The sequence below is a fragment of the Vigna unguiculata genome, chromosome 3 (genome assembly GCF_004118075.2).
Source record: "Vigna unguiculata cultivar IT97K-499-35 chromosome 3, ASM411807v1, whole genome shotgun sequence".
In the NCBI taxonomy this organism is placed as follows: Eukaryota; Viridiplantae; Streptophyta; class Magnoliopsida; order Fabales; family Fabaceae; genus Vigna; species Vigna unguiculata.
In genome coordinates, this window is record NC_040281.1 from 35082934 (window position 1) to 35107950 (window position 25017).

Here is a 25017-nt window from a genome sequence, read left to right on the forward strand (position 1 = left end):
GTACAATTTATACAAGGAAATCATATAAACCATTAATAAAAAAAATTAATTAATAGCAAAATGCAAACATACCTGTTTGATGTTGTATTCCCCAAATGCATAACTTTGTTCGTCCATGCCTTCACAAAGAATTTCTTATAAGGAATGATCCACGAGTCGTCAACATATTCAAAGAATACAGGCCATGGCTGGCAAACAAGCTCAAGGCGATGAACACACTCGTTGAACTTTAATTCATCTTCACAGTCCATCACATTCTCCCAGGCTTGCAATACAACATCCCATGCATCAACAGAATTTACTAACATTTTGCACTTTGCCTGCACATTTTTTTGAATGTGGAAACGACATAGAAGATGATAACACTCAGGGAACACAATGCCAACAACATTCATTAGAGCAAGATCCCTATCAGTTACAATGACTTGTGGACCACCCTCGGACGTCATAAACAGACCTTTTAGCCTTTCAAGAGCCCAAATGAAATTATTTTGCTTTTCACTAGATAAAAATGCAAAAGCGGCTGAGAAAGTTAATCCTGTTGAGGTCACACCAACAATCTCAAGTAATGGCAACCGATATTTGTTGGTTTTATAGGTACTATCCATTAAGAACACAATATTGAATGAATTTAACAACTTCACAGCATCAGGATGGGTCCAGAACAAATCGTTAACCACATCAGATTCATCAAGACATCTACTAAAATGGATGTAGTGATCACGTTCCAACATCAACATTAACTGTTGTAACTCAGTTCTTAAACCTCTTATTGAACGTTTGTACCTATATCTTGCATTATACACTTGCTTCAGAGTTGTAACATTACACTCATCTTTTTCTTTAAGAGTGAGAAGTATATTTGCAGGTTTTACTTGACTTTTAGTCATATCAACAAGCAACGACTGTTCAGTAGACTTCAACCTACTCGCATAGGGGTGACCAACTAGAGTAGATGAGACATCGTGATTATGGTAACCACATTTTACATTCAACACCCATCCCTCCCCTTGAGATATGGGTCTCCCTCTCAATCTAAAGGGACAATCACATTTTCTTGTCCAAGATAAACTCGGTTCTGCATCACACTTGTATTTTCTATATTTTCCACCTCTTTCACAACCTAATAATACATGGGTCTTTCTTCCAGGTTGTCCATTATATTTATCCGATCTTAGAATAATAACAACAAATCCAAGATTATAAGCAACCCCTCTAACCCATTTAATTAAATCTTCACGTGTTGAGAAAATATCATCGGTTGAAAAATGAGATGTATAATCTTGTTCGCAGATATCATGAACAAAATCAGAAAACTCTGACATGAGACTACAATTTAGTTGAGAATCCGCTTGAGAATCCAAGAAACTCAAATAACTAAAATGATGATCTTCCATAATGAACTATAATAAAAAAATTAATACGTAAATAACCCATCCAGGGTAACCACATAATACATAAGAATATTAAAAAATAATGCAATTAAAAAAAGAATGCAACACGTATCAGAGAAAAAGAGTGAATGCAACACGTATCAAAAATTGAAAACTGATTGCATGCTGATATTCATAACTGATTGCATGATTTACGTTAGAAAATTCACCAATCACACAGTATACATTTACTCACATTAAAAATTCACCAATAACACAATATACACGTATCAACATTCAGTACCAACACACAAAATCCAAGTATAAAACGGAATACCTTCCGTTTCACAAACATATGAAACGGATCCCAAAACCCGTTTGACAAAAAAGGACAGGCAACTTGGTGAAATGGGTTACAAATTCCGTTTCACATCTTTAAGAAACGGATTATGTAATCCGTTTGGAAAAAAAAATTGGTTTCTATTTGATGTTTCAGTGTTTTGTCTGTCGGACAAAACAACCATGCAAATAAGGAGCGGGAATTTGAATGAAATAACTGATTCAATTCTATTTCTTAGACGACGACAACATGTACATGCATGCCACCAATCTTATTCACGACTTCTTTTCTTTGCACATTGTTGTCGGAACTGGAAATGGAATCAAGAAGAAAGAAATAGGGTGTGGGTGTAATTTTGAAGAGATTATCATGCAAGGTTTATTTACCACTAAGGTTTAAAAGTAAGGTTTAAAAGTAATGGGGTGAGGGTGTAATTTTTTTATGAATGGGGTGTAAGCAAAAAAATCAAAATTTATGGGAAACGGCATACACTTTCCGTTTCATAAAATTGTGAAACGGATTCCTTATCAACTCTCATTTATCATCTAAGAAATGCATTAGGCTTATCAACTCTAATTTATCATCTAAGAAACGCATTAGGCTTATGCCTTCATTGAATTAAAACACCAAAAACAAATGTCATTGTAAGAAACTCTATTATTAAATTAAGAAAGGTGACTTACAGCATCCTCACAACCAGCTACGAACATGAGTCATGTATATCTATCTATATATATATATTTACCACAGAGTAAGGTTTAAAAGTAATGGGGTGGGGTGTAATTTTGTTATGAATGGGAAAATCAAAATTTATGGGAAACAGAATACAGATTCCGTTTCATAACACTGTGAAACGGATTCTGTAATCCGTTTCATAAAAAAATTGCAATTTTTTTTATGAAACGGATTACAGAATCCGTTTCACAGTGTTATGAAACGGAATCTGTATTCCGTTTCAAAAAGAATAGTAATTTTTTTTATGAAACGGATTACAGAATCCGTTTCAAAATGTTATGAAACGGAATCTGTATTCCGTTTCCCATACATTTTGACTTTTTTTGTGAAACAACTTTTGTATTCCGTTTGGTAAAAGTTTGAAACGCATTCGAGAATCCGTTTCATAAAAGATTTCGTTATATAGTTTATGAAACGGAAAACAAATTCCGTTTCACATCACAAGCAAACAGAAAAAACTTAAGCTGGTATGAAGGCTAACCTGGATAGACGGGAACTACCACTTGGAGAGAAGATAACGCAGTTACTCACAACCACCTTCCTTCAAAGAACCAACAATGACAGAAACTTCAATCACAATAACCACAACGCAAACTGAAGACACTGAGAGAATAATGATTTTTACAAAAAAAATAAATGAAAGTGATACAAACCAGAAGAGGTACCACCACCACCAGAGACAATGAACGAATGAAGGACAGAAAAATTAAAGCTCTCAGGGACCACGGAGTATAGAGAATGAAACTGAGCAAAATTTTAAATGAAAGCAGACACTAGGATGGAGAAGAAACGGGAGTAGAAGAAATACTAATAGTTACATTTTGGGGGTGCAGGGCAGGGACGTTGGCGACGCAGTAAATGAAATTTACTGTGTCCCTACCCACTTTCACCCACTCTCACCCATATGTTAAATAAGGGTATAATGGTCAATTTTGGGGGTACAGAAGAACTGTTGGAGATGCAGGGAGAAGGCCCCGTACCAAAGTTATAACAACAAAGCTTCAACTGATACAGAATATAAAATTTTATCCTACACACTAATAAAATTTCCAAACGTGAATATATACAAAAGATGAAACTACAAATTTTTGTATGGAATGTAAAAGTTATGGGAATAGTACATAGTTATCCTTTATAAATTTTTACCATTCTTTGCCGAAAGAAAAAAAAATTATGGAAATCCACATATTTTAAAACATAATAACTCCAACTCAATGATCTTCCAAAATGTAACTTAATATAAATATCACAAAAGAAAAAATAGCATAAAAACGATCTAAAATAAGATTCTATATAGTAATATAATGCAGAATAGCCATCCTATACTATTCAAGATCTCCTAAATGAGTAGAGCAATTCCTAATTTGGAGAGGAGCTTTGGAACATTATTATCTTAGCACTCAATTCCCGTTTCTGAATGATCAAAGTTCATTAAAACAATACCACAAGTTTACCCCACTAAGTAAAACTTACCAAATCTGAAAAGCCAAAAATTTAAATCATAAACTATAACTCCTACTCTATTCATGGTATATGTATTTATCTATACAATATTATGTCTTTTTATTAGAAAAAAATGAATTTAATAAAATTAGAGCATTTAGGATATTCTAACTATTTTACAAAAAAATATGTAAAAAATAGCATCGTATTAGGCTTACACATTTTGTAGGTATCAATATTACTTAGCATGTGTTAAAAAATAACCTATTACTACAAGAATTTTTTTTCTTAATTATTGATGAGAATATTTGTCCGTAATGAATTCGTAGGTAAAATCTATTGGTAGCATTTGCCAGTAAATTAGAATTTATATTATCGACAAATATTGTTGTTGGTATTGTATCCAATGGTAATATTTGTCAGTAAAATGAGCAAAAAATTTCTCACCAACTCTGATGAGATTTTTTTTATAAGTTAAATGGAGATGTGTGAGTAGTAGAAAAGAAGAAGAGAAAAGGAGGAGGAGGAGAAGTTGAAGTTCGTGGTGGAGGCATGACAACGATAGCAGCTAGAGTTAGAGGAGGAGGAGAAGGAAATGGAAGATGAGGAGAATATAGGGAGGAGGAGAGCCAAAATCAGTGGTGGTGGCAATGGTGGTAGAGGGGAAGGAGGAATATGAGGAAAAAGAAGAAGAAGAAAGAAAGGAAAAAGAAAAAAAGAGGAAAAGAAGAAGAAAAAAAGAGGAAAAATAATATACAATCGCAACATTTACTGATGGATTTTACTAATGGTGAGAATTTGTCTGTAATTACCAACATATGCTTACCAATAAATTACCGTTAATAAAATTTATCGATGACCATTTTATAGGTTGATTTTTGGTTATTGGTAATCCATTGTTAAATTTCATTTACCGACAAATATTCGTTATTATCAACAAAATTTTTTCTGTCATTAATTAGCAATTTTTTAATTATGTATTAGGGAGAAAAACTTGATAAAAATAAGTAAATTAGTGGCAAAATCATATTTCTAGTCTGAAAATGTTTACAATAATAAATATAATCACAAACAAAGAATACTATTACATTAAATTGTGTAAACATCATAAACGGTTATTGACTACCCAAATACATCAATAAGGGGAGGTTTGAGTTGATACAGTCTCACAACCCTTGAAGCAGCATGAAAGTCTTAACCATGATAAAGTCTCACGACCTTTGAAGTAGCCCTTGCTAGAGACGCGAAAACAACGTCCATCATCCCTACATGTGGTTTTGATCTCCCAGCTCCATTCTTGCTAGAGTTGTCAAAATGGGTAACCCGGCCCAACCTGGCTTGACCCACCACAGGTTGGCCACTTAGTGAGTCAACCCAACTCGACTCACTTATTAGCAAGCCAAAACAATTCAAACATGGCCTAGCCCACCACAGATTAGTGGATTAAACAGGTTGGCTCACTGGCTCAATTAAAAAAATAAAATTTTTTTATTTTTTTCAGTCAAAACTAAATTATAATTTTGATTAAAATCTAAATAAACTTCAATATAATCCAAAAATACATTCCAAAAGATGTTAAACTCCAAATACAAACTAAAATCATAAAAGTACAAAGTATCAATGTGTTAGCTAAAAAAAAACCTAACTCGACCCAAATGTAAAGCCCAACTTAATAAAAAAACACTTGTGTGACCCTTTATTTGCGAGTTGGTGAGCCAACCTGGCTCACCACGGGTTCAACCCGGGTGAGCCAGGTTCTAAGTGGGTCAAGTCAAAAATCAACCCGTATTGAAATTTGTAAAAGAATTTTAACCCAATCTGACTCGAACTCGTGGTGGGCTGATTTGGCTTACGGGTTCCAACCTATTTTAACAGCTCTAATTCTTGTAAAAAGAAGATTTGTACTCCCCAACACTAGTACTTGCAATAAAAGAACAGGTCTTCCCAACGCTTCCCTAACATTATCTATCCCTACAAAACGAAAACCAGCATTCCTATGTTGTTTATCCTAATGTGTATATGTCTTGGATTAATAATTCCATAACTAAATTTCACAATGACTTTAAGCCTTGAATTGGACATTGGTACCAATCACTATATGAAAATGTAGCATTAGGTAACCATGCACTCACTTGTGCCATACAAAAAAAATTTCTAGGTCTACTTTCCTTTGTTTAAAGATTATTCCATTTTTATGGTTCCAAATTTTCTAGATAATTACTAACCATGTTCCTTTCTATATTTTATTTTTGTTTTCCATTTATTTGCATATATGAAAGTGTTGGAAGTTAACAATGGGTTGGTTGTGATGCATTGTAGTCATTCTCACCTACCTATCACACATCTCCCACATAGTTTGGGTAATTTTATTGTCAAAGAAGATATGTTTGATGTTCTCATTTTTTGTACACAACTCACAAGAGATATTACCTAACTATGTACCTTTACTTACTAATTTTTCCTTTGTTTCCACCTTATTATCATTACCCTCTTCCTTAATGTTTGCACCTTCGGAATAACATTTTAGCTCCACAAGGACTTAAAAAGCACTATCATGTTCCCCACCTAGCCTACCTTGCAATATATTATATGTGAACCTCATAGAAAATGATTCTTCTTCTTCCTTCTTCCATACCTAGGAATCCTCACAATCTCTTTTGAAAGTTTGGCCATTATGAATTGTAATAATTCATGTTGGGCTTTCTCCTATACCCAACCCACAACTCCCCTATAGTTTTATCTTTACGTTTGAAATTGTAAATAGACTAGGAAACCTACAATAGAGTGATATTCCTCCTACCCATTTTTCTTCAAAACTTAATTTTATTTCCTTCTCCTACTCTCCATATTACACTATTTTCAACCAATACCCTTTGTTGGATGCATCCACTAATAAAGCATATATCTTTCCACCACTAGGATCCCTTCTATGTTGTGTTAAAATCATTTAAGTTTCTCCAAGATCTATACTTAGATTATAAAATTTCATTCCACTTTCCTTGATTTTCCATGCCTAATCTCCATTTCCATTTTTCTAAAAGGACTTTGTTAACAATATCTATAATTCCTTATCCTCCTTTTTCCTTAGTCTTATATAAGGTTTGACATTTAATCCATGTTATCTTTCTATCCTCAGATCCCCAACCTCAAAGAAAATTTCTTTATACTTTTATGAGCTCTTTACATACACCTTTTTACACTTTGTAGAAAGATAGATAATATAAAAGAAGTGCTAAAATGACAGACTTTATTAGGCAAAATGACTAACAAATGACAATGACCTACCTTTCCAACTAGTTAACTTATGCTTAACTTTGTCTACCATAACTTGCCAAAACTGTTTTTTATTGGATTCCCCCTTATTGGTAGGGCTTGGCATAATTTACTAAACTATACTAAATTATAGTTAATTGTACTATATTAAACTAAAATATACTAAACTATTCATAATAATAGTTGAACTGTATTATAAAATAGTTCAGTTTTAAGAAACTAAACTTATGTTAAATTAACTAAGTTAACTGTTGAACTATAGTAAATAGGTTATTAATGTGAAAGAAAAGATTGAAAGAGCAAAATACCACAAATAAAATATTGGTATTAGGATAAGAATTGGACTTATGTGTTTTGTGTCTTACGTTCTATTCTTTCTCTTTCATATTGAAATATTTATTTTATTTTATCTTAATTTTTTTTCTTTACTCTTTCTCTGAGAAAACTATAAAATATTTATAATTAATTTATTAAAAAAATTATAAATTCATTCAAGATCTTATTTTATTTTGAATGAATTTTACTATGTAATGTTATTTTTATGTTATGATTTTATGATTTTACAGAAGTTATTTTTAAAAATTAAATTTTGTGACAACTAACATTTTTATAATTTTTTATTTAGATTTAAGTTTTTCGTAACTTAAATATTGAAATTAGTATAATAAATATAAATATTGATACTAACGTATTTTTTTATTTTAAAATTTTATGTAATATTATTTTTTGTTTTAAAATATTTATTATGTGGCATCAACTTTTTTAAAGAGGATTTATTTTAAAAAATTCTTAAAAAATATAAAAAGTTATTGGTTCGTTGCTTCACGAAATATATTTTAGAACTTCATAAAATTTCTAGAACATTTTTTACACAAATATTAATGAATACAAATGTTAAAAAAATATTAATTTTGAGAATTTTCTAAAATAAATCCTTTTGACAAATTTCACGCAACATAATAAACATCGTAAAACTGAAAAGTAATATTACATAAGATTTTAAAATATAAAAAATACGTTAATACCGATACTTATATTTATTATATTAATTTTAATATTTTAATTAATTTTAAGTTACGGAAAACTTTAATATAAATAAAAAAATTATAAAAATGTTAATTGTGACACAACTTAACTATTGAAAACAAATTTTTGTAAAATTATAACATAAAAATAACATTACATAATAAAATTCATTCAAAATAAAAAATAAGATCTAACATAAATTTATAATTTTTTTAATAAATTAATTGTTAATAGTATAAAAAAAATTAAAATAGAGTAAAAAAAAATATTTCAATGTGAAAAAGCAAAGGCTAAAACAGAAAACCAATATCTTATTTGTTGGTACTTTACTTTCTTAGTCTTTTCTTTCATTTCAAAAGTCTATTTACTATAGTTCAACAGATAACTTTGTTAACTTAATAAGAGTTTAGTTTTCTAAAACTAAACTGTTTTATAATTCAATTTAATTAATATTATAAATAATTTTATTTAATATAGTACAATTAACTATAGTATAGTGTAAGAAATATGTTCAGCCCTACTTATTGGTATACCTAGGTACTTAAACATGGCTTTCATATATCTATAGTATAGGATCCTAGAGAAATTATCCATTACTTCCATGTTCAACCCTGGTCCTCCAATCTTACTTTCACAAAACTTAGTCTTGAGACCACACAACAACTCAAAGCTTCTCAGGTTAGCTTCTATAACTAGTATGTTGTGAGTACTTTCTTCATAAACAAATACAGTATCATCTACAAACTGTAGTAAGCCAACCTCAACGCCCTTGTTCCTCACACTCACACCTTAGTACAATTATTTCTTTGTTGTTTATCTCACAATTCCTTCTAACCCCTTTGCTACTACAAGGAATAAAAGTGGGGCCATTGGATCCCCTTACCTCGAACCTTTTGTTGATCTAAACTTTGGGTTTGACTTCCATTAACTAAGATAGACACAATGGTAATTAGAGTTTAGATCCACATTAACAATTACCACACTCTTTTTTCTTTACCTACAATCTTCCACAACATCATTAACTACTAAGATGCTATCTAAAGTCCTCTTTCCTTCATATTTGTTGTTTCTGAATCATCTATTGTTTCTGGAAACACTCTTTTCAACCTATTATAACTTAAGAAAATTATAATGTAGAAGGTAAGGATTATTTTTACTCATAAGTGGTTTGATAAAACAATAAATTTAGTAAATTTAACTAGAATAATATCTCTTACCATATCAAAAGTGAATTTTAAATCTAATTTATTATCATAAAATGAGCTTGTAAAATGATAATTGTTTTTATTTATGTACTATAAATCAATCTCGTATCTAGTTGATATAAATTTTTATTATATTTATTATAAAATTAATTGCACATTTCTTGTTTCACTATTAAGAATTCTTATATTACTTGAGATTTTTCTTGCAAATTTGCAAGAAAAACTTTTTCCTGTTATTTTTTTTTAGGAATCTTAATTGGCAAGTAATTTTTTCGTGGGTAATTATTTCCTAAAAAATTATTAAAATTGTAAGTATTTCCTACAAAATTTGTTGTGAAAAGTGTTTTATACAAAATATTTTGAAAAAAAATTGACATCAATTTCCACCATTTTGTTTTCATAACAAAATTTACAAGTATTTTCTAAAAAAAATTGAAACAAAATTGGCAAAAAAATATGAATGTTTTAGTAGTGTTTCTAAATTAGTCAAAATGATAAAAAAAAACTATACTTTGAGTGAAAATCATAAATAATATTCAAAGATAAATTTAGAGGAATAATAGTTTTTTTTTTCTTGTAAAGATAAAAATAACAGACAGAATAATTGTAACAATATTGTTACTATTCTAGAATTTTTTTAGCTCTATAATTATCTTGACTTTCATATTTATAGAAAAATCTAGAATTATCATGATATCCTATAGCCATAGTGAAATATTTAAAAGTATGAACATTTAAACTTTTTAGAGCTATGAATAAACCCATTCTCCAGATCTTGCTAAGTTAATAGAGTTGTAAGTGAAAATTCCATTTTTACATTATTATTACAAGAAAATTTCTATTTTGCTAGTGTTAGAAAATGATTGCTCAAATAATATTAATAATAATATAAATATGAAATAATATAATAATAATTATTAACTCAATAATAATACTAAGACAATATATAAAATAATGAATATTAATCAGAGATCAACAATTATAATAACAATAATAAATAATAAATAAAAAGTAAGAAGTAGAAATATCCTGAGTTGAGGCACGCATAGCGCTATCCTTAGAGAGAAAACGCCCCTACTGCACAGGGCTAAACAAATACACAATCATATGTGTTTTAAATCATTTGCGTTTCTCTCCCAAGATACAACAACCCGTCAGATCGATCGAGTGTAGCGAAGGATCTCCGAACCTTATGAACACCACTTTAAAGATAATATAGAAAAGAAAAGAAAAACATTTCTCTAGAAAAACTCTAGAGTTTGTTGTCTCTCTGATTGTTGTTGTTCCCCATGCACCTAGGTGGTATTTATAGGTAGCAAAAGGAGACAAAGCAATAAATTGCAATAAGAATATAGCCGTTAGCCATAAAACACATTAACCCATAAATTAAAGGTATATAAAAACATGAGTAATAGTAGAATTTTTATTTTAATTATTTATTTTTTAAATTATAATAAAATATTTCTAACAGCTAGAGAAATTAGGAAGTGAAAATATTTGTAGCTAATTCCTCGCTAATTAGTGAGAAATAGCGAAAGAATAAAATTGTAGTGAGTCTGTAGTAAAATAACTACAGATTTGTCAATACATATATTTGTAACTAATTCTTCACTAATTTACGAGGAAATAGTGAAGGAAACAATTTGTAACTTCTTCGTAGCAAAATAGCTACAATTTACTAGAACATATATTTGTAGCTAATCTCTCACTAATTTTATGACGAAATAGTGAAGAAATAGAATTGTAGCTGGTTCGTCTACAAATTTACTAGAAAATATATTTGTAACTATTGTTTCTCAATTAAAATGTACTATAATTATTTTTTTAAATTTTAGTATAAATATATATATTTTTTAATTTAAATATTTTCAAATTATTTTTAGTTTAGATATTTTAAAATTATTTTTAATTTAAATATTTTAAAACTATTTTTAATTTAAATATTTTAAAATACTTCTAATTTAAATTTTTAAAATTATTTTTAATTGAAATATTTAAATTTTTTTAAATATAATTGTATATATTAAAATATAAATTATAAATATAAATATTAATAAATTAACTAAAACATGTAATAAATGGAGAAAAAAATTAGATATATAAATTTTAATTTTATTAAAAGACTTATAAGTTTAAGATAAATATAAATTAAAAGAATTATAAGTTTAAGATAAATATATAACTTTAACTAAAACTGATTATAATTTTTATTTACTCAGACGGTTTTAAAAAAATATTAAAGCTGTTTTCTATTTTTTTTTAATTTAGAAAATATCTTCTTTTAATTTATTGAAAGTGACGACGAATCAAGGAATTATTTTGTGCCTTTTTCACATTTTCAAATTATTCAAAGGTTTAATTATGTCTTTGATCCCCATTTTGGAGTCAAAATCTATAAATGGTACCCAAATTTTTAAAAGTCTCAAATTGGTCTCTTTTTTTGTTAAAACGTCTCAAGTTTTCCCTTTCTGTTAAGTCTGGTTAGACGGCGTTAAATGGGGTGTCACGTGTCAGTTCCTTGATTTTTTGAATTTTTTTATTTTATTTATTTGAATTTTACTTTTTATTTTTTATTTTTTTTGAATTTTTTGAAAAAAATCAAAAAATTGTCACGTGTCAAGCTATCATCGTGCCACGTGATAGTGATAGAGTGATGTGGCAGTGACAGTGACACGTGTCAGTATTATGCTAGGTGTCATTTCCTTAGTCTCAATTTAGTCCCTTTATTTTAATTTGTCTCAATTTAGTCCCAATTTTTGTAAAAATTAGTAATTTTGTCCCTCTCCAAATTGAAACAAAAATTAATTTTATATAAATATTATACAAATATTTTTATTAAATTTGATATTTTTATTCAAATTGATATTTTTATTATATATTTTTAACATAGCTAAGTTTATTTAAAATTGTGTTTCACATTCAACTTTACTTAAAATTGTTTTCAAATTTTAAATTTATGTGTTTTATTGTTACATAAACTAGTTAATTTATGAAATTTTTTCTATTAACATTATTTTCTATTAACAACTTTAAAACAATTTTAAATAAAGTTCAATGTAAAATATTAATTAAATGAAATTAATTTGGTTAAAAATATTTACTTGATATATCAATTTTGATGAAAATATTTGTGTATATTTATATAGAAATTAAATTTGATTTCAATTTGGAGAGGGACAAAATTGCTAATTTTTACAAAAATTAGGACTAAATTGAGACAAATTAAAATAAAGGGACTAAATTGAGACTAAGAAAATGACATCTGGCATAATACTAACACGTGTCACTCCCTCTAACGACGTCAACCTTGACTTAACAGAAAAGGCAAACTTGAAACGTTTTAACAAAAAAGGGAAGCAATTTGAGACTTTTAAAAATTTGGGTACTATTTTGAGATTTTGACTCCAAAATGAGGACCAAAGGCATAATTAAACCTTATTCAAATGCTCACTTTCTTCGTCATTCACACTCTGGTACATTATTCTCCTTACTCACACTCCAACTCATTCATCTCCTCTATAAGAGAGACGAGATGGAAAAGAGAGGCGATAAAGGTAGCATACACAGTGAAGCAGCTTGTGGTCTTCAATGGACACAATTCCAATATTCTTCCAAATTTCAGAAACTCTGTCAACAATCGGGTTCTTTCTCCCTTTCTTTTCTCCTCCTAAGTCACTCATTCCCAATCTCTCTTTTTCCACTGATGTTTCCAAACACACGTTATACGATTCACTCTCCTAAACATTTCCAAACCCTATAATTTTTGGATACCTACTCTTTGACATTTTGGAGATCCTCTCACTCTCACATTCTTAAATGGTTTCTGTTAAGGTTGGACTCACTCACGGTATTCACATGCTTGGGCCTAATCAGAATCAGTCAGTTTTGTAGTAAAGGTAAGTGTAATCCAAAAAATCTCTAATTTAAGCAGTTTAGATTAAAATATAATATTATATTATTGAGTAATGATACGTATATTAAGGAATCAATTAACTGTGTCTACATATATGGCGAAATAATGGTTCCTAAGGCTGCGTAAGCTTCCTTTCATTTACAAGAAGTATACTTTTAAAAGCAGTGTTTTGACTCTATGTCTACTATATATCTAAGAAAATGTTAGAAAATGTTAGTATAATGAAGTTACTGAACTAGACATTCTACTTCATTGACATGTGTCTTAAATGAATGGTATTTTCGTCAATTTGATGTTGTAGTGTTTTGACGGTGAAGGTTGTTTAATGGTTTGATAGACATTTGTTAACAGGTTTGAAAATCCATCTTCTAGAAGGTAAGTCAGTTGAATCCTTCTTCTCCAGGTAACCTTTTCTTCTATGTTCCTCCTTCTTCTCTATTTCTCATTCTTCTTCGTTCATGCTTATTCTCCGTAAGTTCATTTGAGTAACTTCATACCTACTTCTTCTTCGTTGATTGTTGTTCTTGATACTTATTTTTTATTTTTGATTGAAAGTTAAATATTATTTATTTCCTATTTATTGTTCTTCATGCATCTTTCTTCTTTATGCATGGTTTTTCTTCTTCATCAAAGGTTGTTATTGTTATGTTGAACCTTTTTGTATGTTGTCGATCATGAAAGATTTTGTTTTTATACATTCTTTTTTAGTTTAACCTGTTTTACCCGTGTTGTAGTATTTTTTAAAAAATGTTTATAGAAGTTTGCTTCTTCTTTTTTCTGTTATTTTGTGTTGAACCTTTTTAAAAGACGTTTCAGATGTTGTTGTTGAAAAGAAGTTTGTTTGTTTTTTGGAGTTTTTTTTTTGTTGATCATTGTGTTCCCTTTGCTTAATATTTATTCAAAGTCTTTTTTAGTTGTAGGAACATTTTTTGTTGATGAAAGTTTTGATTTTTTTGTGAGCTTTTTTTTTGTGGAAGATGATTTGTCGTTTGTTAGTTTGTTTCTGTAGCTTGATTTTGTGTTTGTTGTTCTATTTTTTGATTAGTTATTTGAGTCGATGTGTCGTTGGTTAAAACTTAACACTTATTTTATTGTAATGTATTAAATGGAAAAAAATTTTGATATGATCAAGAATATTGATGGAAGAAGAGAAACGTTGAAACTTGTTGTCACAATCATAGATTTGTGGTATGTTGAGTCATGGGATTCCAAACGAAATATGGATATGGTTCTAATGGATCAAAAAGTAATGTAAAGTATCATATTTTAGCATGTTCCATATTGTATTTTATAAGATGACAAATATATTTAACCGTATATATATATATATATATATATATATATATATATATATATATATATATATATATATATATATATATATATATATATATATATATATATATATATATATTAATCTGTTCTTTAGGGTGATGTTATTGTTGCAATGATTAAGAAGGTAGATATGGGTGTTTGGGAAGACAAGCTAAAAGAGGGTGAAAGTTACATAATGCATAACTTTATAATGTTAAAGAACAGAGCTCAATATAGAGTTTGTGAGCATCCATTTAAGCTATTGTTTATAGGAGCAACGTCCATACGACCCTAACCCATTGCAAGCATGCCTAGAAAGGTATGGAAGTTCAAAAGTATAAAGGATATCATTGATGGAAAGTATTGTGCTGATTTGTTGGTTGGAATGTTTATTGTTCTATCTTCATGGATGTGTCCTATATTTTCTATTTTTGTTGATTTATTTTTATTTTATTTTATTTTTGCATGTTAGATGTCATTGGTGTGGTGGACAATGTAGAGGAGGAAGTACATGCGAAAAATGTTGTCTTTGACCTGAAGGATTTGAAGTTGGTTTCATTATGTATGTTCTTTTATATTTACAGTAGTGTTTTAATAATTTTATTATTATTTTGTAATATGGTGTTGTTATTTCATTAATGCAATGGTGCTATAATCGGTTGCACATTGTGAGATTCATATTGCGAGAAATTATTGACTTATTGCAATATGAATCTCACTACGTAGTGAAACATCTAATCCTGCTATTATTCTTACTCAGGCAAAGATAAAGGCTGCATCAGGTTTTAATAATGTCATTAATATTTTTAGATTATCATTATTCTTTAAGCTAATGTAATTAATTTTGTATAGGCCCATGGCCAGTGTCACTGTCTAATTTTTGGAATGGTTCAAAATTGATAACGGGAGATGACATACCTGAGCTGATTGATTTTAAGAATCAATTTGTAGAGTATGTTTATATATTAGCCATCTATTATTGATTAAAAGTTATTTTCATAAACACTAACTAATGTGTAATGTGTACAACCTCTGTAGTGAAAGTTTTGAGGAGGGAAGTCAGTATAGTGGCTCTTCGCAGATTAGTCATGCTGATAGGTTTATGTATAAAATTGTTGTTAAAAGTGTTTCACTGTATTAGAGGTAATTCTCATCTTCGTAAATTTGTTTTAAGTCAATTTTGTAATTGTTCATCATATTATTTACATTTTTTTTATTCATATAGAAGATTTCCTATGTAACTGTTGCACGTACACTTAAATTTAACTTAGGAAATGATAGATGAAATTATTTGGTGTGTAGCGTATGTACGAAAAGAACTCATGAAGTTTGTTCTTTTAAGTGTCTTAGTTGTGATGCTTTTAACGATTATCCAAAAATCAGGTTAGTAAATGTTACATTTATATGTTTGACCATATGTCCCAATGTTAATTCTAATTCAAATGACTTTTGTAGATACAAGCTCGAAATTCAAGTTACTGATGGGAAAAAGGTGGCCAATTTCATGCTTTGGGACCAAGATTGCATGAATTTAATTGGTGTATCTGCTACTGATTTGAGAAAGAAAATGATCAAGGTAGAAGAAATGGTCAACATTTACAACTTAACTTATTTTACAAAAAAAATTATTGTAAACAACTTAGTAATATTTTATTTCGTTGTACTTGTTTTGTATTAGGATGGTGAAGATGATCCTAAGTGTTTTCTAGAGGATCTAGATGTTATTTTAGGATGTACTTGGGCTTTTAAAGTTAAGCTACAAGAAAAGAACTGACCTGCTTCAGTTATGAGAGTTTCTACTGACGTGGAAATTATTGATCACGTTAAAGCTCTACTTGCACAGGAGGAGGTAGTAATGGAATTTTTTGTAGTAAATACCTGAAATATGAATAATAGTTTTATTAGTAATTGATTTTTTTTATAACACTTTGCAGGCAAGCCAAGTTGGTGAATGTATGGTTAGTGGTCCATCTGACATAATTCTTGATATTTTCAACTCCTTAGTGAGTATACTTCAATTTAATTTTCTTTACTAATGGGAACAGTAATGGTTTCTATTTTTAAATTTTAATAGTAAATAAATTATGCAAGCAATGGTTATTGGAAAATGTAGCAATGGCAGTGTCTGTGATTTACCAACTTCTAGCGGGACTTCTTTAGTAAGTATTTAAAATTTGGCCATACTAGTTGTGAGATAAAATGTTATACAATGTTTGAAATTAATTATATATATATATATATATATATATATGTTGCCAAGCAATGGAACTTGTTGAATGTATTGGTAATGTTGCATGTGACTTAACAGCTGATATTGATAGTTCATTGGTAAGTATAATTTTACTTGAGTTAGCATACTAATATAACTGATGTCTTGAATCTGTAACATGATTGATGTTGATCATTGCAGATGTGCCTTTCTTCCACAGTTGATGATGAACCTTATTTAGTTTTATGTATGACGCCTACTAAGGATGTTTGTGCTACCACTAATGATGTTCAAGACATTCCATCAAGTATCATGGAGTTCGATCTTCTGGAGGACATTCCTTTAGCTCAAGTCTCAGCTACAAAGACTACAAAGCCAATGAAGAGTATCAAAAAGAAGAAATTATAAATGTATTAAGGTTGCGAGGAAAAATATGTTAAAATGTTTGTAAAAACATTTTTTATCTTTGTGAACCATGTTGTGACTTCTATGGTACCTCATTCCTGGTCCTGTTTTGAGAAACTTTAACTATGAATGTTCTAAAACAACATTAATAATTTTGGGTGTGCAAAATTGTAGAAGACAATTTCGAAGAATGCTAATATAACGTGATTGTTATTATTATAATTTAGATCTTTGAATTTGTTACAAGTAAAAATATTATTACATTATGATATTAGTGTTATCTGTTTTGAACTAATATTTAGTAATTGATATCAAGTATTCAATGATTAAATTAAAGTTTTTTTAATAAATAATAGTTCTAAGTTCTTTTCAATTACTTTTCATCTTTACAGTATTGTTTTTGCATATTAATTATTCAAATTACTTTAGATGAAAAAAATATATAATGACTACTACAAGAATCATTTATGCCTTATAATAAACATTTGCTTTATTAAAGATCATTATTAATCCGCTTTAAAATCTAATGACAAATTTTATAACACATGTTTATGATTAATTGTCATTACTATGCAACAAAACAATTATACTATCAGAATATTGACAATGAATAAGCGTCCTAAAATAGAGTTATTGATTACAACTATGGTAATACATTGATATTTATAATTCAATATATTGTCTCAATAAAGATGACATTCATGAAATATAATAATACAACAATTCTTTGAACATTCCAATACTTAGAACTTAAGAAAGTTTTTGGTTTCAATGGGATGTATTAGGATTTCTTGAAAGGACATCATATATTGATTGAGAGGATGTGCATTTAATACTGATATTATTGTTCAACATTTAAATTTTACAGTGAAGTATGGAATGTACTATTACGATGAAGTTGTTAATGGGTTTCCCTCATAACAAAAGTATTGAACATAATATTTGATTGTGTTATTAACAATGTGATATATAATATAATAAATTGAAAATGTAGGGTAAGTAACAGATAAAACATGTTAAGGTGAAAAGACATTTATTTAATAACCAAAATTATATCTTTCCCATTAATATTAGTTTAAACAAGTTTTATATTTGGCGGTAAAAATTGTTGGATTGTTCCATCCAGTAACATATACATAACAAAATATGAGTAATGGTAATTTGATGAAGTATTTTGTAAAGGAAATGTCAAATATGGTTGAAGAGCAGATTTGTGTAGCTACTGATGAATTAGAGCAGACAAAGTCTTATACTTGACCAATGAGGAGTATTATTTGGCTCGTGGATGATTTTTTAATTTCATGTACAAGTGTTTTCTATGAAGTTCATCTTAAACCTTTAATACCTATTACAATACCTCTGTATAACATTTACAGATTATTGCAAATGTTATAGTGTTGTGCTAATTTTTTATTATGTATTGTTTTCTCTATTAGGATGGATAATCAAAATACCAAGTCCAGTACAAGTGCAAGAATAAAAAGGAAACTAATAATCCAACGGAAGAGGATGAATGCTACATGCATACAACAGAAGCACCCTGAAAAGAAAAGAAGAAATTGCACACCATTAGTTGATGTAACAAGTTGTTTTCTGAATGAATAAAGGTCTCATAAGGAATTACCAATGAAAGGTCCATAACCTACATTCGTGAATGAGCAAAGAGATATTACTGGAAGCAGAAGAAAGCAACAAAATCTCCTTCGGAAGTTTGAAGCCACTGTTAATATGGTCACAACAACCAATGATTCCCATATGCTTACTCAATCAGTGCAGTTGAAAGATATTGATGAACTAGAGTCAAACACAGATAAGTCAGATTCATGTAATTCCCCAATACAAGGTAAAACTATTTTATAATAAGGAAATGAATATTGATATACTTTGTGAAATAATGTAATTATTTTAGTATGAGGAGAATGATATTCCATTAATACTTATTGTGCAGACAGTCATGAAGAGTATCATATGAACTATGAAGTGTCAACCACAAATAAAGATAAGGCTTCTAAAAACAATTATTGTAATATTTTTTTGCAATCATCTATGACAATTTAAACTAAGGTATTCATTTGCAAGTTGTATGCAGATATAGGGGATCCAATCTATATTTGTCAGCATTGCAAAGGTCATAAGTGGTATCAAGAACGTATTGACAAATCTCATCGAAATATTAATCCCAACTTTCAACTGTGTTATGGAAATGGAAAAGTTCAATTGTCAATGTTAAAAGACCCCCCTGATGAACTTCAACTACTACTTTTTCAATCTGATTGTAAACAGAGTAGAAGTTATCAACAACACATTAAAACATACAACATGATGTTTGCATTCACATCTCCTAGAGCAAAAATTGACAATAAATACCACCAAATTTAAGAGTTCAAGGTCAATAATGTCATAGAATTCGTAGTCTTTTGCCACATATTGGAAAACAACCAAAGTTTGCTAAGCTATACATATATGATATTGATAATGAGATACACAATAGAATTCAATCTTTGAGGTAAACTACAATTATGGTACCAAATTATATTATATGATGAGGCAATTTTTTTGATTTGAAATTCAATCTTGATGTAGGAACCATAATGATATTGATGCTGAAATTGTTAAAACACTAACTGAAATGCTTGATAAGTACAATGTGCATGCCAAATCTTTCAGAATGGCAAGGGATCGATATCCAGAACAACCATTTCATGATCTCAAATTAAGACTTATAACAGATAGGCAAAAAGATGAACGAATATACAACATGCCAATGGTTTCAGAAGTAGCTGCATTAATCGTAGCCGATGTTGATAGCGCTTCTCCTAGAGATATTATTATGGAAAGCAGAACAGGAAAGCTACAAAGAATAAACGAGTTGCACACCAGTTATTTGGGTTATCAATATCCTTTGTTGTTTTCATATGGTGAAGATGGTTATAGGCATGATATTAGTCATCGCGATTCTTTGGCATCAAAACGTAATCGCTTATCAATCAAGGAATGGTTTTGTTTTAGAATTCAAACTCGAGATTGTGAGCCAATGACTATTCTTAGATCTAGAAGATTGTTCCAACAATTTTTTGTTGATGGATACACAATGATTGAGTCTGTGAGATTATCATTCATCAGAAATAATCAATCCAAGCTTAGGGTTGATAAATATAATAACCTTTGTTAACCAAGTAATGAAAGCCAAACTGAAGCCTCTCAAAAAAGGGAAACGATTTATGCTTCCATCAAGCTTTGTTGGTGGCAGAAGATTTATGGATCAATTATATTTTGATGGAATGACAATATATGGTCATGTAGGATTCCCAGATCTATTTGTAACTTTTACCTATAACCCGAAACGGCCAAAGATTTCTCGAATATTAAAGTCTTCAAAATTAAGTCCTTCAAATCGGCCAGATATTATTGCAAGAGTATTTAGAATCAAATTTGATGAGTTGCTATCAGATTTAACGAAAAAGCATACATTGGGCATAGTCATAGCATGTAAGTATTAATATTTTTATGATAGAATGTAATAACTTCAATTATTCTTTTATTCTAACAACGTAATTCTTAATTTATTTTTGACAGACATGTATAGTATTGAATTCCAGAAATGTGGTTTACCACATGCTCATTTGCTAATATTCTTGCATCCTTCTAGCAAATATCTAACAGCATTGGATATAGATAAGGTAATTTCAACTGTCATACCATGTGCCAAAAAGGAGCCAGAATTGTATGCTTGTGTCAAAGAACATATGATACACGAACCATATGGATTAGCTAATATATCATCTCCATGCATGAAGAATGGATCATGTTCCTGATTTTATTCGAAGAAATTCCAAAATACTACCACAATTGCAAAAGATGGTTTTCCTCATTATCATCGAAGAAGCAATGAAATCACTGCTGTCAAAAATGACATAGCACTAGATAATCGTTTTGTTGTCCCTTATAATCCTACAATATAATCCTGAAATATCAAGCTCATGTCAATGTTGAATGGTGTAACCGTTCCAATTCAATCAAGTACTTATTTAAGTACATCAATAAAGGATATGATAGAATTACAACTGCTATAGTTTCCAATGCCAATGATAACGAATTACTCAATTTGACACAGATGAAATCAAACAGTATATTGATTGCAGATATATTTCACCATGTGAAGCATGTTGGAGAATATTTTCATTTCCTATTCACGGAAGAAATCCAGCTGTTGAACGACTATTTTTCATCTGCCTGGTGAACAGTCATTGTACTTCAAGGATGATAATGATATTGATGAAATCATGGCAAAACCAACAATTAAGGAGTCGATGTTTACAACCTGGATGGAGTGCAACAAAAAATATTTTGATGCAAGGAATTTAACATATCCACAATTTGTATCTAAGTATGTTTATAATAAGAATGAAAGATATTGGAAACCAAGACAAAAGGGCAACACCATTGGAAGACTTATTTGGGTTCCCCTAGCAACTAGTGAACTTTTCTACTTAAGGAGGATGCTAAGAATAGTAAAAGGTCCACTATCATATGTAGATATTCGAACTGTTGACAACATAACGTATCCTACATTTAGAGAAGCCTGTAAAGCTTGTGGATTTTTAGCAGAGGATACCGAATATGTCGATGCTATTAAGGAAGCCAAAGATTGGGGATCGGGGCACTTCTTAAGGAAATTATTTATAACTATCCTCATGTCAAATAGTATCTTAAAACCTAAAGAGTTGTGGAGTAAAACATGAGAATGGTTATCTGATGGAATATTATATAACGAAAGGATTATTGCTACAAATCTAAGGTATAATCAATTAAACCATATAAAATCTATCTTTCATGTTTAAAGTATATTAACTTAACTTTTCTGTTGCAGAACTCAATTTGAATATTGAAACTCTTCAAAATTTAACCTTGATAGAGATTAAGAAGCTCTTGTAGAATAACAGGAGAACATTAAAGGAATGGTCATTTATGCCTTATCCCAATGATTTTGTGGTAAATTATTGTGGAAATAGATTCGTATATATAGAACTTGATTACAACAAGGATGATGAGTTACATATATTTGAATCTAACTTTAACTGTATGCATTAGACATACAACACATTAAAATATAACATAATAATTAATGATGAATTGCAGATGAGCAAAGACATATGTTTCAAAAGATTATAGATGTTGTCAATCATGAACAAGGGGGGATGTTCTTTTTATATGGATATAGAGGAACAGGAAAAACTTTTATGTGGACAGCCTTATCTTCTGCTTTTCGAGCTGAAGGAAAAATAGTGTTGACAGTTGCATCAAGTGGCATAGCTTCTTTGTTATTGCCTGGAGGTAGGACAACTCTTTCTAAATTCAAGATTCCAATTCCTACACTAGAGCACTCTGTCTACAACATTACAAAGGGTAGTGAACTATTAGACCTGATGAAATTGGCAAACCTAATAATTTGGGATGAAGCACCAATGGCACATAAGTATTGTTTTGAAACATTAGATCGAACTTTAAAAGACAACATGAGAGAAAAGAACAAATATGATTCTGTTTTTGATAGCAAAGTAGTAGTTTTTGGAGGAGATTTTAGACAAATACTTCATGTTATTCCACGGGGCAGTAGATCTGATATTATTCATGCTACTATCAACTCGTCCTATTTGTGGGACCATTGCCATATTTTGAATTTGAAAAAGAACATTCAACTGTTACAAGATGGATTATATCAGTCTACTATTGCTGAAATTGAAGATTTTTCTTCCTGGATAATAAAAATTGGCGAACGATGGATTAGTTGATATAGAAATCCCATCAGAATTACTAATATCATAATATAATGATCCTATCCAAGCCAGTGTCAATACCATATATACATGATTAATGCAAAAATACAAAGATGAAGGGTTTCTCATATCAAGAGCTATTCTAGCCAGTCGAATTGAAACAATTGATGAAATCAATCAATCTATTTTGGAATCAATTCCAGGTTAGGCATTGTTCATAATTAACAATTTACTAAATCATCAGTAAGAACTATGAACTTAATCTGATTCATGTATTTCAGGTGAACATAAAGAATATCTAAGATCTGACTGCAGAGATACATCTGAGCCAATAGAGGTTGAAGCATACGATGGTATTACACTAGAATTTCTAAATTCATTAAGAACATCTGGATTACCAAACCATAGTATTAAACTAAAGGTTGGTGCCCCAATTATGCTTTTAAGAAATTTGGATCAATCTCAAGGTTTGTGTAATGGTAGCAGATTAATAGTGACTAAACTTGAAAACCATGTAATCAATGCAAAGATTATTACTAGAAAATGAAAGGAACAGAGATTTACATTTCACGTATGTCTATGTCACCATCCTAGTCCCCTTGGCCATTCTAGCTGATTAGAAGACAATTCTCAATCATGTTATCTTATGCTATGACCATTAACAAATACCAAGGACAATCTTTAGATTGTGTTGGGTTGTATTTGCCAACACTAATTTTTAGTCATGGTCAAATATATGTTGCAACTTCTAGAGTTAAAAGCAAGTTCGGATTAAGGATTTTAATCCATGACATTGAAAACAGGCCTTTGACTACTACCACAAATGTAGTTTTCAAAGAAATTTTTAACAATGTATAAGTGCAATGTATGTTCACATACCTGTGGGCCTATATTTTCTGAAAAATACATGTTAAAGACTACTTACAAATATATGAATGCTTAATTGTTGTGCATTCATATGTTGTTTTGGTGTCATGTATTGATTTTTTGTTAGAATGCATTGTAATAAAAGATGGAGATTCAAGTAAATGGTTTGTTGCTGCAATCATATACGTTGCTTTATCATGTTTTTAACTTACCATTACATTTTTTTAAGAAATCCTTATTTGCCAAGATGCATTAAAAATCGAAACTACCATACACCAACAACACAACAACATTTAATAATATGCAGAGATTCAACCAGCTGATGTTAGTAGTTATATTGACACCACCATAATTATTTGGTACACCTGCCACAATAAGGTCAAATAAGTCTTCATGTAGGTTCATATAGTAATTACTTATCAAAATAATGACTTTTCAAAGCTATATTTAGCCCAATTGATACTGAATATTTTTACTAAACACACCACCATAATTATGTAGTGGACCTGCCATAATTGTCACGTTATTAATGTTGTCAGGTCAACCAAGACTTTCCAAACCTATAACCAGCCAAATTCATACTGAATATTTAACTAAAGAAACCACCATCATTCTGTAGTGCATGTGCTACATCTTTGACGTTATTATTGTTATAAGCTTTAGAAATGGTGATCCATGTTCATATATTAAGAAGATATTGTAATTCTAACTATCCAAACCTATATTAACTGCATCAAATTACGATCTTTCCAATTATTTCTTGAATTGAGTTTTTTATAATAATTATAACTAATATTATTATTTGGAAATTATTATAGTTTTTATAATAGTATAACATTATAGTCAATCTTAAACGTACACATTGAATTGTTAATTTTTATAACTAACTTTATTAAATTAATTAAAAATTTTTAGTAAATAATATTTCCGAACTAGAATACTTATACTCTTTGTAACTTGGATGCATTTTTACATAATGATAATTATATAAATTACCAATTTTAATTATCAATTGCTATTAAGAATAAGTTAATTAAAGTTTAATTTTAGTTGCACTAGGTTTCATATAATGCAAAATTTGGTAATATATTATTTTAATTTATTCAAAGTTATTGCTTATTGAAATAATCTACCCAA

At 29.4% G+C, this 25017-nt stretch overlaps 1 pseudogene; it reads left to right on the plus strand.

The window, feature by feature from the left end:
• Nucleotides 1-18964: 18964 nt before the first annotated feature.
• LOC114175375 lies at nt 18965-23871 on the plus strand (annotated as a pseudogene).
• Nucleotides 23872-25017: the final 1146 nt, after the last annotated feature.